General features: G+C 45.5%; 1 protein-coding gene and 1 long non-coding RNA gene across 5 annotated transcripts in view; one reads left to right on the top strand and one right to left on the bottom strand.

Moving 5' to 3' along the window:
* LOC135204743 (zinc finger protein OZF-like) overlaps positions 1-14,243 on the bottom strand; it is a 535,786-nt gene that overhangs the window by 91,713 nt on the left and 429,830 nt on the right. Inside the window, exons 1-2 of one of the 4 annotated variants that reach the window (XM_064234905.1) lie at positions 4,976-5,182; positions 2,895-3,002 (exon numbers count right to left, since the gene is read on the bottom strand). The exons of 2 other annotated variants lie outside the window; for them this stretch is intronic. The gene's annotated coding sequence lies outside the window, so the exon portion shown is untranslated. Of the gene's footprint in view, positions 1-2,894; positions 3,003-4,975; positions 5,183-14,243 lie in introns of those variants that run through there. One more of the 4 variants, XM_064234904.1, reaches the window with a different exon arrangement.
* LOC135204747 (uncharacterized) overlaps positions 1-14,243 on the top strand; it is a 222,743-nt gene that overhangs the window by 43,789 nt on the left and 164,711 nt on the right. The window lies entirely within an intron of this gene.

The following is a 14,243-nucleotide window of genomic DNA, read 5'->3' as shown; positions in this document are numbered from 1 at the left end:
TTGAGTTCCAAGATGTTGATGTGAAGGCGTTTGTCATAATGGTTCCCCACTCCAGCAGTCAGCAACCCATCCAGGTGCACTCCCCAACCCTTGAACAATGCGTCTGATATGAGAAGCATGTCTGGAGGGGGAGTGTGCAACTCCACTCCTATTAAGAGGTTCCTGTCATCTTGTCACCAGGCTAAATTCTCTCTCACTTCCTAGACAGTGAAATGAGAAAGGTTTGAGGGTCTCAAGCCAGTGACCAAAACTCCTTCAGTCTCCACTGGAGAGACCCAAGGTGAAGCCGCACAAGAGGGACCAGCTTCCCCAAAGACGACAGGTGACCGATCATGACTAGCCATTGCCGAGCTGGCTGCTCCTGTCATGACAGAAACAGCTGTGCTGCCTTCCTGAAGTTGCTGGTATGCGAGTCTGTGGGGAAGACTCATGCTGCTACCATATCGATGAGCATGCCCAGGTACTTTATCCTGTAGGACTAGCCAATCATCAAGATACCTTAGAAGACTTATCTCTACCAAATGGGCCCTGCCTGAAGGGTGGTCAAGAGTCTGAAGTACAGTGCCCTGAATTGAAAACACCGTCCAATCAGGATTAAAACGAAGGTTACTATCGGAGGACTGATGAATGGGTATTTGAAAATATGCATCCTTCAAGTCCACAACAGCATGAAGTAGTACTCCTTGATCGAAACAAGCGCAGAGCATGAACCGAGTCTGGTGAACAAAGTTCAAATGGATAGAGATCTAATACTGGTTCTTCTAGCCCCTAGAGGTTTCCTCTACTAAGAAGAGTCGGCTGTAGAAATTAAGAAGACAGATCTCACAGCTCCTTTGCTTCAGTGCTAGCATCCTTGGCTGAACCATGGATTGTAGGTCTGAAGACATGCCAGAAGTTGGTTTAAGAGGTGGCCTCGAATTGAAGGGGAGTAGATATCCCTCCCGAAGGATGTCTACTACCCAGGTCTCAGCTCCATGTCGCTGCCATGTTGCCTGATGGCTCGATAGGCACTCCCCCACCAAAGGCAGCAGCTGGAAGGGAATGCCACCCCTAGCATTTCCCCTCTTACCTCCCCTGGGAGAAGGAGGGCTGGAAGGAGTGCAACTGTGATCCTTTCGAGGAGACAGAAGAAGGCTGGGTATTTCTTTGTGCTCCCTTAGGAAAAATAGGCTTCTTAGGGGCAGAGGAAGAGCTAGCTTGACTCAGTGGTCTAGATGCTGTTGTATGCAGAGTCTGAGGTCTTTGCAATTGCGTGGTGGATAAGATGGTCGCTGTGTTCAGCTCTTATGTTCCTCCACCAGAGCATCTACCAACTTCTTCTAGGGAGAGAAGAGCAGAACCCAGCAACAGTCCATTCTTAAAATCCAAAGCCACCCCTAGATCAATGGACCTGGTGATGTGATGCAAGACTACATCCATGCTCCTCCTCAGCACCAGGTTCACCCACAGGAGGTTGGCGGTCCTGGTGGGCTAGGTTAGGAAATGGCCCACCCTACCTCCAGACTGACAAAGTCTCCCTAAGGTTGAGTCTTCCCAGGGAACGATAGTTCCTGAGGAAGCTGCAAACCTGGATACTGTGAGACCACAGATCCAGCTAGGAGACTGCCTGAAAAGCTGCCATAGCAAGTAGCTTCCATGGTTTCCCTGCCTCTTGCTGCGAGAACCAAACATTCTCTGCAGGAAGATGCTGCAGCAAAAGGAGGCGAGGACCTAGATGAGACGTTGTTGGGGGGGGGGGGGGGGGGGGGGGGGGGGGGGGGGGGGGGGGGGGGGGGGGATTGGAGACGAGACCACCTTCTCCTTTTGGTGGGTGGGCACAGTACAGGAGGAGGGGAAGCAGCAGCAGGGCGGGTACGGGAACTGAGGGAGCACTAACACCTGGAGGGAGGTTTAAAGGCGACAGTGCTCGAGGGGTCACAGAGACAAAAGTGGCTGGGGGAGAAAACACAGAGTACCCCAGTGGGAGGGGCATGGACATGTCCTGCCTCAGAATATGGGGATGTGTTCCCATCTCCACAGAGGGAGTCACACTAGTGGATGATGTAGTACACTAAGAGAGGAGGAGCTATATAGCTTGGCACTGACAAGGAAGGTGTTGTCACCGCCACATCCACAGCCCTTACTAGATGAAGGAGCAGGATTGCTTCTGTAATTCTGATAAGAAAAATAGAAAGGCAGCTCGATGTGCAAGCTTACTGCATCAATCGCCATACCAGCAAGTGTAAGTTTGAGTCCTATCCTCAACCTAAAGGAAGAGGAGTAGAAGGACGAGGAGGGGGAAGGTGGAGAAACCAGTCACCCTGGCATCCTCCTTGAAAACTGCTGAATGCTTCTCCACTCCAGGGTCTTTTTCCAATCCTGCCATATGTTTTTGGACACACTTTGTACTTCAAACATTCACTTATAAACCAGACCTTATTTTTCATGGCTTTGGTTTTGTAAAGTTGTGCTTCATATCTTCTTGCATAATGAACAGCTTGAGTTCCAGCAACTTCATACAGGTGTTGAAATGTAGCTCATTTGTAGTTTTCAACGATACATCAAGGATCAGTTGCAAGAGTTTAAGGAAGAAAGATGCTGCATTTGCTGGTGTAAGGAGTACACAAAACACACTTCAAGAGACAAATAAGGGGTGAGTGCTACAAGCAAGATGTTGGGCAGGTCAACAGTAGAGCAAACTGATACAAATCGCAACGTGGTCAACATTAAAAATAAGTTTGAGAGATTATTAAGTAATTCTGTTTGGATAAGACATAGCAATATGGATATTATAAAGAATATCTCAAGTAGATTATTGACTAGGGATGAAACAGCAGCACTTAGGGCTAGGATTACATTTCTGTGTAGGGACTACAAACAATAGCAACATAGAATTCAACAGCAAGATTAACTACCTTAATGTTGAACAACACAATGATTTAGCTCCTTTTCTCACAGGAGTGATGATAGGGAGTAATAAAAGCAAACTTGGAGATATCTTGCCGAGGAGATTTAGTATCGCTCTGAAAGGATTAAAAAGATACAAAGATATTAAAATTATGAAAGCTGACAAAGGGGGTAGCATTGTTGTCATGAATAGTTCAGAATATCGGGTTAAAATGTACAGGCTACTAGATGATGAAACTACCCATGCTAAAATAGAGAATCATCCAACAATCCAAAGCTTCAGAATACCTTCAACCAGAATGTGAAGAAAATAATGAGTAAACTAGGTAATGAGAAGTACATGTTATGCAATATATTATTCTTAAGTAAATTACTTGAACTTGCATATATATATATATAGTATATATATATATATATATATATATATATATATATATATATATATATATATATATATATATATATATATATATATATATATATATATATATATATATATATATAGAGTAAAAATGTTCTGTAACAACAGAATTCCATCTAATAAAAGGAGCCCATAAAAACACCAAAATGTACATGGAATACTTTGAAACTACAGTAATAAATGCAATAAAACCCAAAAACATGCTGTGGATGAGATACGTGGATGATATTCTAACATTTTGGGATAATAGGTGGGGTAATTTTAATGAATTCCTCTCAAAATTAAACGCATTAGTGCCCAGCATCAAATTTAAAGTTGAATGGGAAACAGACAACAAAATTCCTTTTCTTGATGTTTTAATAATCAGAGACACGACAGAATACAAATTTACCATATACAGAAAACCAACGTTCTCACTTTCATATATTCACTACTTTAGCTATCACGACATTACTATCAAGATAGGTGTAGCCAGTAACCTATTCTTAAGAGCCTTACGAATTTGTTCCCCAGATTTCCTGGAAAAAGAATTTGAACTAATTCGCAAGCAACTTTCATCTTTAAAGTATCCTGACCATATAATTGAGAAAGCAATTCAAAAAGCAAACATAATTTTTCCTAACCGACCCCTAAAGAAAGACAAGACCAGAGACACACCCAACAATAAAATAAAATTCCTCACCTGGAGACGATTAAGATAACCCACACCCTTGGGAAATCCAACCCTTTTGCATTTACCTACCCAAACACCCTAGCCAAATCCCTGATTAACATCCAACAAAAGACATCTCCCAAGGACTCTGGGGTCTATGAGATCCCATGCCAAGACTGTGACCTATCTTACATCGGATTTACAGGGAAATCACTTCCCCAGAGATTAATACAACACAAACGGTCAGTTAGGTATGGGCAACAGAACTCGGCTGTTTTTAACCATATAAATGAACATAACCATAGAATAAACTGGAATTTGTCACGTGTAATTTATAGCAGCAACTGCCGGTACAAGAGTCAAATGATGGAATCGGCCTTAATAAAAGAGAAGCAGGTAATGAACATCTCAAAAGGAGCATGGATTTCGGATGTCATCGACGAAGTCTTTATTCAACCAACGCTTAAGAAGATTAAAGGAAGATTATCAGCGGGGGTGACCTAAATTGGCTTACTTGTTGGAAGGATCTCTTGGTATAAATACCCCACCTTTTCTGTAAACTTTTCTCATTCATATACCTGAAGAGAGAGACAGCAGTCTCTGAATATAGTACTTCCTCTCTACATTTTGGTGTTTTTTTATGGGCTCCTTTTATTATATATATATATATATATATATATATATATATATATATATATATATATATATATATATATATATATATATATATATATATATATATATATATATATAATTTAGTCAACTCAAGGAAGATGCCTATTTCTATGTTTGGATTGAAAATCCCCTTATTATGTTTAGTCTGAAGAAATTCTAATACTTTATCTAAGGGGACATTGGTGAATGATGCTATTACGTCAAAACAAACCATGTGTCCCTCTATATTCTTTTTCTTAACTTTGTCTATGAAATCTACTGAATGTTTAATATGTGATTCTTAAAATATACCTAAATATATTCCTAGTTCTCCTTTTGTTTCTAGTAGAAAATCTCCTTACAAAAACTTAGCTGTGTGGTTAGATGGAGCGGCTCGAAAGGTTTGCGAGTCAAGCTCCTAAGTATGAGAGTCACATCCCACCCCGGGGGCCGGAGTTCCCTGGGTGGGCAAGACCTCTCGAAGCTCTTCATCAGGAGTGAGATTTCCATGGAAGTGGAAATGTCCACTCCTTGCACTTTAAGGACTGGGCCCAGAGGGGCTCTGTAGCCTTTAACTGCGGAGACTGAGAGGAACTTCTCTCGGCGAAGGAATACGAGGAAATCCGCTACCTGCTGAAGAGTGTCCATGACACCAACCACAGAAGACAGACCACTTCCCCTGGTGCACTGCTGCAGAGGACTGTCTGAGGTACCCTGCCATCTCTGTTGCTGCTCGGCGAGAAAAGCCTCTCGCTCGCAAGAGATGGTGGATAACAGCCAGCCGTGAAGACACAAGGACCGGACTGCTCGGTGGTACCGTTCCACGTGTGGTTGGCACAGGAGGTTGTGCCAGGGGGAAATCTCTCGCGGTGCCTCCGAGAGAAGAGCCAGCAGGTCCGGATACCAAACGGAATGAGGCCATTTGGGTGCCAACAGAATCATCCGAAGATTGCTGGTGACCAGCACCCTGCTGATCACCTTGCAAATCAGACAGAACGGGGGAAAGGTGTAGACAAGGAGGTTGTCTCACGGGTGTTGAAACGCGTCCTCTGCAGCTGCCCATGGGTCCGGCACAACTGAGAAGAAAACCTGGAGTTTTCTGTTGCACAAGGTGGCGACCATATTCACAACCGGATGCCCCCACAGGTCAAATAGCCTTTCCGCCACGTCTGGGTGAAGAGACCATTTGGTCCCAATCACATGATTCCGACGGCTGAGCTTGTCTGCCACTAGGTTCCTCTTGCCTGGAATTTATCTAGCTGACAGCTCTACCGAGTGGGCTACTGCCCACTCATGTACCTGCATCGTCAACTGGTGCAACGGGAGGGACACTAGGCACCCCCTGTCTGTTGATGTAGCCACTACTGTAGTGTTGTCGCTCATCAACATCATGAGTGTCCCATCACTCGTTCCCGGAACTCTTGGAGTGCGCGGAATGCTGCCTTGAGCTCCAGGACGTTGATGTGAAGGTGCTTGTCGTGATGGTTTCACACACCTGCAACCAGCAACTCCTCCAGGTGTGCGCCCCAACCCTCGGTCAATGCGTCTGAGAACACCAGCATCTCCAGAGGGGGAGTGTGGAGAGGCACTCCTATTACAAGGTTCCCGTCGTCCAGCCACCAGGCTAGGCCCTGCCTCACCTCCTCCGTGAGAGGGACGGGGAGGTATGGCGGGTCCCTTGCCTTTGACCAACACTCCTTAAGCCTCCACTGAAGAGACCGCAGGTGAAGATCCCCATGAGGAACTAACTTCTCTAGAGACGACAGGTGACCAATCACGACCTGCCACTGCTGAGCTGCCTGTTCCTGTTGAGACAGGAACCATCCGGCTGCCTCCCTGAACCTGCTGATCCGTGAGTCTGCAGAGAAGACTCACCCTGCTACCATGTCGATCAGCATGCCCAGGTACTTCTCCTCTGCTTGGGCTCGAGATCTGACTTCTCGAAGTTCACCACGATCCTAAGATCGCAGCAGAATCCGAGGAGTCGATCCCTGTCCTGCAGCAACTGCGAGCGGGAGCTCACCAGGACCAGCCAATTGTAGAGATACCTCGAGACGTATCCCGATTGAATGGGCCCAAGCTGACACCAGTGTGAACACTTGCATAAACACCCTGTGGGGCAGTTGAGAGACCGAAACAAAGTGCCCTGAATTGGTACATCGTCCTTTCGAGGATGAAGTGGAGGTAAGTCCTACAGGACTGGTGGAAATATGCATCCTTCAGGTCCACCAAAAGCATGAAGTCGTTCTACCTGATGGATTCGAGCACTGAACGTGTCGTTTCCATCGTGAACCGAGTCTGGCTAACGAATTGGTTCAAGGGAGAGAGATCTATCCTAGGCCCTGTGATCGTGGAAGTGGAGCAGGTAACCAGCACCCCTGCCGGAGAAACACCGAAACCAGTGGAAGAAGGAGGAATACCGAAAGGAGTAACCTGAGATAAAAAGAGAGGAAATCAAACCCTGTCCCAAACGGGAAAAACCTGCGGAACGTGACAAGGTCAAATTAGAAGCAAAATTACTTTCAAGAGGAACAGAAACAGGTGAAGTTTTGAAACCCCCCGGAGGAGGAGCAGATAAAAACTCTGAAACCAGAACAGAACCCACCGAAACTGGGAGAAGAGAAACTGACGACGGTGTCATCCTTTTAAGGGAAAGAAAATAAACAGACTCATTACCCCCCTGAAAATCCAAAAGCATATCATTAGAGAATTCTGGGAAATTTTTGAGAACATGATATTAAATGTTACAAAACCCCAAGTGAAAACATTGCCTAACTAAAGACCTGTACCCTTGTGAAAGGCCTAAAACGTCTCCATTATACTCTCCCAAATTAAACTGCTCAATGTTTGAGGACAACGACTCTGACGTAATTCCCGAAGGGCAGGGAACCATTGAGGAAGAAGGGGCATCTAAGGAATCCCCCGCTGAAGGAAACGAGTCCAAACTCCCAGGAGTAGGAAGGGAAGAGTTCATCCTTGGCCCAAAATTGGCATGAAATGATATTGTTAAGATACAATAAAGTTTTGTACATACTTACCTGGCAGATATATACTTAGCTATAGACTCCGTCGTCCCCGACAGAAATTCGAATTTCGCGGCACAACGCTGCAGGTAGGTCAGGTGATCTACCGCCCCTACCGCTGGGTGGCCAGAATAGGAACGATTACCGTTCTAGAACCAGATTTTCTCTTCCACCTGTCTCCTGAGGGGAGGTTGGGTGGGCCATCAATCGTATATATCTGCCAGGTAAGTATGTACAAAACTTTATTGTATCTTAACAATATCATTTTTGTACATGGAACTTACCCAGCAGATATATACTTAGCTGATTGACACCCTTGGTGGTGGGAAAGAGACAACTATTTACTGAATAGACAGGTAAACAACATACGTTGTAGGTAATAAATAAATAAAACCTTGGTTCTACTTGATCAGGCGGTAAGACTCCATGGCTAATGCTAGGAACTCTGCTTCGCCTCAAGAGCCTCAGCGAGGATGTGACCTATGGCTAAGAGTTCTGTGGGTCTGTCGATGGGGTCTTATCCATTTACTCGACAGAGCCTCTTACAAGACAATATGCCTATGCCTAGTGGCATAATTAAGGAGCACAACACCGATCCCGATCACCTGATCCTAACACGAGGGTTAGTGCTTAAGTTGAAAAGAGTTATCTACAAACTCCTTTCAAACAACCAAAGAAAAAACACGACGTTAAATAAAATTTAACTCACTAGTTAAGGATCAGTATCTGCTCCTATCCCAGCAATGTATCCGCAGACACGTATCAACCAAGAGAGAAGGATCCCTCGAAGGTATCTTGACATCCTTCGGATAATGGGAATCAACACAGAGTTGCATCTCCCGTATGTCAGCTAATATGTCCTTATGACATATTGTTAGGGAAAGAACAAGAATTCGGAAAAGCTCGCACTTCATGCACTTTTAATTCTCAGCTGTTTGAAGGAATCATCAATGCACTTATCAAGTGCTTAGGAGATCACAATGTCTCAAAGAAGGCCAGGGCGTTCTTTGATATAGATCTCTTCTGGGTGAAGCCTGGAGCCTGGCTCGCGCTTCGTAGCCTGGCAGGCGCCTAGCGCCATCGCGCCTGGCTGGAGCCTTGCGTCCTGAATGGCGCCATAGAGCCTGGCTGGGAGCTCGCGCCTAGATGGCGCCTCGCGCTGGCTGGTGCCTGATTGGCTCCTCCTTCCTGGCTAGCGCCTCGCGCCTGGCTGGAGACCTTGCGTCTGGCTGGTGCCTTGCGCCTGGAAGGCACCTGGAGCCTGGCAGAAGACTTCATGATTACTGTCTATGAGTCTGCATGCCTCAAGAGTTTCAGCGAGGTAGGGACCTATGACTGACAAACCCTTCTGATCATGTCAATGGGGGCTAGCCCGCTTACACGGACAGAGCCTTCTCGGATCGTGCCAATGGGGGCTGACCCACTTACATGGCAGAGCCTTACCTGTATCATATCAATGGGGACTAGCCCTCTTACATGACAGAGCTTTAGGTTTCTCTTTACTGGAAGGAGCCTTGCGTCTGGATGGATCCTCAATCCTGACTGGAGCCTAGCCTTGAAGGAGCCTGGCACCTGGATGGCGCCTGGCTGGCTTCTAGAGCCTGGCTGGCTCCTAGAGCCTGGCTGGCTCCTAGAGCCTGGCTGGCTCCTAGAGCCTGGCTGGCTCCTAGAGCCTGGCTGGCTCCTAGAGCCTGGCTGGCTCCTAGAGCTGGCTGGCCTAGAGCCTGGCTGGCTCCTAGAGCCTGGTTGGCTCCTAGAGCCTGGCTGGCTCCTAGAGCCTGGCTGGCTCCTAGAGCCTGGCTGGCGCCTCGCGCCTGGCTTGGCTCCTCCACACTTGCTGGAGCTTCGAGCTTGGAAGAGTCTCTAGGCTGTCTGGCAATTGTCCGACATCGGACACTCTTATATCTGTCCGATTTGTTCGCCTCTGGCGCATTTGCGCCAGGTTGGAGGCCCGCTCCTTCTCAGTATCAGACCATGACCGAGTTCCTTGGAACTGTCCGCCTCTGGCGTTTTTCGCCTGTATTGGCATTTGGCGCTTGGCTGGCGCTACATTGTCCGAGAGTCCTGAACAACCACATAGTTTATCAGGAGACTGGAGAAGGGTGGAAGAAATTCTTCCCCTTTGAGCTTTTGGCCCCTGGCAAGGGGAGGTGATTTTAGTCAGCTACACCCAGTAGACGACAGGATATCTAACAATACGAGAGAGAAGAGTCTTCCTTCGAGGAGGATCCTTGTTCGTGAACACTTCTTTTGCTAACGAGATCTCTTCTTACATGTTGATGAGGTTCCTACGTTGCAGAATCTTCCCTATCCTTGCCCGAGGAAGGGAAGGAGTCTGGAAGTCGAAGGAGACTCTGAGCTGAAATTGGGCGGAACCCTGATTTCTAGCTCTTATTGTATCCTTCTGAATACCTTCTGGAAGCATTTTGAGCCCACCTCATCGCACCCCCCGAGACTCTGTAGGCAAACGTTTAAACCATCTCTTCTTCTGTAGATGAAAATGTAAGTACCCTGCCTGGGCAACTAAACTTCTATCTGAAAGCGTTGCGTCAGAATAGAGGGATTTATTTCTTTTGCCGAGACATACTATGCTGGCAAGAACCCATTGCCGAGTCTCCATTGAATCTGATGCGAGATTCCAATGCACAAAAAATTCCCTTGTACTTCTTGGTCGTTTGTAGGGCTAAGAGAAACAAAGAATTCCTTCATAAAACTTCCTCAAAGAAGTTTGATGAGGAGCAGTTCCATTTTGTCGGAACAGGAACTGGTGGGGCCACAAAAAAAAAAAATCCCATTCGAAGTACATGATATCCTACTCTTGTCGTATTGCGGTTATCGTATAATATCCCGAAGATCTTTAATCCTCTGTTATCTCTAATTGCCCTTTGTAGAGACAGAGTATGGCCTTTTACTGCGTTCTTTGAAAGCAGATATATACATAGGTGATTCTTCCCTCTGAAAGTGAAGAAAAAAACCTCGCTATGTGGTTCACAGAGGTATCGGAAGAGGACAGTTTCCTCATTCCATCTAGCACGATCTGCAGCAATTCTATGTCTTAGCCATGACTATTGTCCTTTACCTTGAAAAAACCTCTCATTCATGTCCACTTCTGGTCAGTCTGCACGCGGACAGACTCAGAGTGGAGAGGTTTTATAGGTCTATTTATAGATTCTGATAGAATATCCAAGATACTCTTGGAAAAGCCTTACGAAACATGCTGTGAGAAGAACGTGCTTCTGTGAATCCAACCTCTCTAAGGCCAAAATGAGGCATACATCCTCTCTTCCTTTGACGCCCAATTATCTTAATATCTGTTTAAGAATTTATAACTAGGGGAAAAAAAGCTAAAGTTTATTCCCCTTCTTTAAATTTAAAGATGTCTTATATTGCTACCTCTCTTGGTTCGAGGAAAAAGAAGCAGTCTAAAGGAAGCCTGTTCGCTTCTACCTTACAAAGAGATCTATGAAGACGACTTTCCGCAGGTTCTCACAACTCTTTTCAATAAATGTTAGACATACGTTAACAGTTATTATCTTCGATCGAGAAGGTTCTCACGGACATGCAAATCTTGCATCGAACCTCTTAAGGATCGTTACGTTCCGTGTCTGTTCCCAAATAGGTTCTCTTTTGTTAACGCGAACAGGGGCGAAAAAGAGATTCTCGATGCTCTTTGCGATATGAGAGAGTCGTGGAATTGGCCTAAGTGATTAAAATAAATCATTTCATCATTCCTTGTAAGCGACCCTTTTCGATTAAATGGGTAACGAAATCAGGAACGAATCTTGCCGTTACCGAGCCTACTGTCCGAGAGGCTACTGGACTCTAGGTTAATAACTCGCTAAAACGAGAAAATATCTTGGATGGTGCGGCAGGCGCTGCGCCAGGCTGGCGCTTCCTTCTAGTTCTTTTTAGGTTATGTGCCATAACATCTATGCCCTTATGGTACCCGACATCCTTCACATGTTTTAATTCGTTCTTAGTGGGAAAAAAAAAACTTTTACTATATCCGTAGTATAGTGCCATTCAGGGAAACAACTTCTGCCACTAGAGAATGTTTCCCATCCGACTCACCCAACTTCTCTTGAGCAATATCCGAATTTAAAAAAGGTTGTGTGCGTTTCTCGAAAGGATGAGAGAATTATATATATCGCGCGCTGCCGTATTAGAATCCTTTATAATACTGTCACATTGTGGTAAACAGCATTAATCTAGGAAAACCTTTGTAAGGATACTAGGAATTCTGTAGTTAACCTCGGTATGTGCATAAGACTTGACCATATACCGGTAGTCTTAAAGTGAATTCTCTACTACATTCATCTTCTCACTAAGCATGTACTCTAATAAGCCATGCTTTCGTAAGCATGAGAGCATTATACAATATAGAGTTCTGCTGCGTTAGAATCCTTTAAAAATGTTACACCTACGGTAAACAGCATTGAAATGTTTGTAATATCTTTCTTATTGAAAGCTTCTTAGCAAAAGGCAGACAATATATTATTTATGTTTGCTTAACTATCCCCTCAATCCGAGGCTAAAACCACGATTGTAGGGGAGAGACACGGTTATTCATTCCATCCCGCAGAGAGAGACATGTTACCGACCACTCATGACGACACCTACATGATACTGCGTTGGTGTCTAAGCGATAGCAGTCTCGTTAGCCGACTGGCCTACTCTTCCAGAGTTGCCAGCTACTCCATTTAATAAAGGAATCTTATAAAATTATTATCGAACTTCAGGAAGTTCTTATAATGCATATCTAAGCGAAACAAGACTCGATAAATCTAGAAGCTAAGTAGGTGTTGTCTTAACAATCCCTTTTTTTAAGCGTAGTCCTTCCATAGGAAATTCCTGGAAAGGATACTGGTAACTGAGTTGCTCAGCAAAGAAGAAACTACGGTATGTGCTTATGATTTGCCCCGTATCGTATTCTCATACAGCAGATAATCTACTACCTTCTTTCCCTGCCGAGGCAGATAGAGAAAGGATATTCTGGCGCCTGGATCCTTGCACTAGCGCCTGGAATGTTCCGCACGCTAGAAAGGAGACTCGCTCCTGGAAACGTTCCGCTTGCGTGGAAGGTCCCGTGCGCCCTGACAGTTCCGAGCGCCTAATAGACCCCTTTAGAAAGAGCCTCTTGCCCGGAAACGTTCAATGGAAGGATCGTTCTGATTGCCACTCTACTGTAAGGCTCCTTGCTCTAGCCGTCTGTTTTTCTGGCGCAATTTGCGCCAGGCTGGCGCTTCGTCTCTTTGAAGGCGCCTTGCGCCAAGAAAAATTTTCTAGAACGCGGCTCACGTTTTGGTTGTAGGAACGCGGCTCGCGCTAGTCTGTTAGCTGGAACGCGCCTCGCTGCTGCTATAGGAACGTAGCTCACGCTAGCTTGCTGGAACGCGGCTTCCTGGCAGCGGCTGGCTCTTGCTCAGTGTTCTCTTAGTTTCAGAGAACGCGCTAGATCATCGCTCCAAACATACATTCTTCGTCTTTTCGGATGTAAGATGAAGAGACGCACTTTTTTAAGGATGCCTTATCAATGGCTATCCTTGGCAGTCTGGGACGTTCTACAGAACCTGCGAGGGGGACGCCTGACCGGGGGGGTGGGGGTTCTCCCAACCTTCCTGCGGCTGTCGACTTTCCTCCTCCACTGGGTCTGGGAGTTTGGAAGAGGTCTAGGCCTGGAAGCGCTACGGAGCCGATCAGACGCACCCTCCACTGCCACTGGGAACACTATATTCACTTCTTACCTTTTTAGAGCTCGCCTTTGAGCTCCATCCATTATCTTCAAATTTGCACATATGAATTTGTAGATTCTGTGGAGTAAGAAGGTGATGAGGATGCAACAACTACTAGAATTGTCAATACTCTAACTGCTCGTTAGTACGAGAGCTCTTAAAGCTTCTAAAGGAAGCGTATCTAGTTATATGCTTTCTGACTTCCTAAAGTAGGAAGTTAGATCTTATATTTCCTTCATCAAGTTCTAACACTTATACACGTATTAGTGAAAAAAAAAAATCAATATTTCCCTTATTGCAAAATATAAGTGTCTACCGAAAAATTCGGTAGTTTCACGTAATATATTCTTCGAAATTTCGAAGCCAAATTCATTAAAAAGTTAATAAAAGCGTATGCCAAACCAAAGACCCAGTACTTCCCTGCAAAAGACAGCCCAGAAGGTCGATGGCGATGAAAAAACGAAAATCAAGTCAGGAGGTAGCAACAACGTATGTTGACACTACCGCGACAGAGAAAATCTGGTTCTAGAACGGTAATCGTTCCTATTCCTGCCACCCAGCGGCAGGGGCGGTAGATCACCTGACCTACCTGCAGCGTGTGCCGCGAAATTCGAATTTCTGTCGGGGACGACGGAGTCTATAGCTAAGTATATATCTGCTGGGTAAGTTCCATGTACAAAAATAAGCAATCCTCAGGATTCAACGGTGAACCTACCTTACAGGGACTACCAACGGGATCTGAAGGAAACTGCCCTTGGAACCGTACCTCACCTAACTGATCCCTAACTTTAGTTGTCTGTGTCAATCCGACTTCTGATTTCACACTCAGACTTACTTTTTCAGGGGAATAGAGGAATTCTGCTGCAGACACTGCC

Source organism: Macrobrachium nipponense, chromosome 47, assembly GCF_015104395.2.
Source record: "Macrobrachium nipponense isolate FS-2020 chromosome 47, ASM1510439v2, whole genome shotgun sequence".
In the NCBI taxonomy this organism is placed as follows: Eukaryota; Metazoa; Arthropoda; class Malacostraca; order Decapoda; family Palaemonidae; genus Macrobrachium; species Macrobrachium nipponense.
This window is presented reverse-complemented; position numbering and strand designations above follow the sequence as displayed.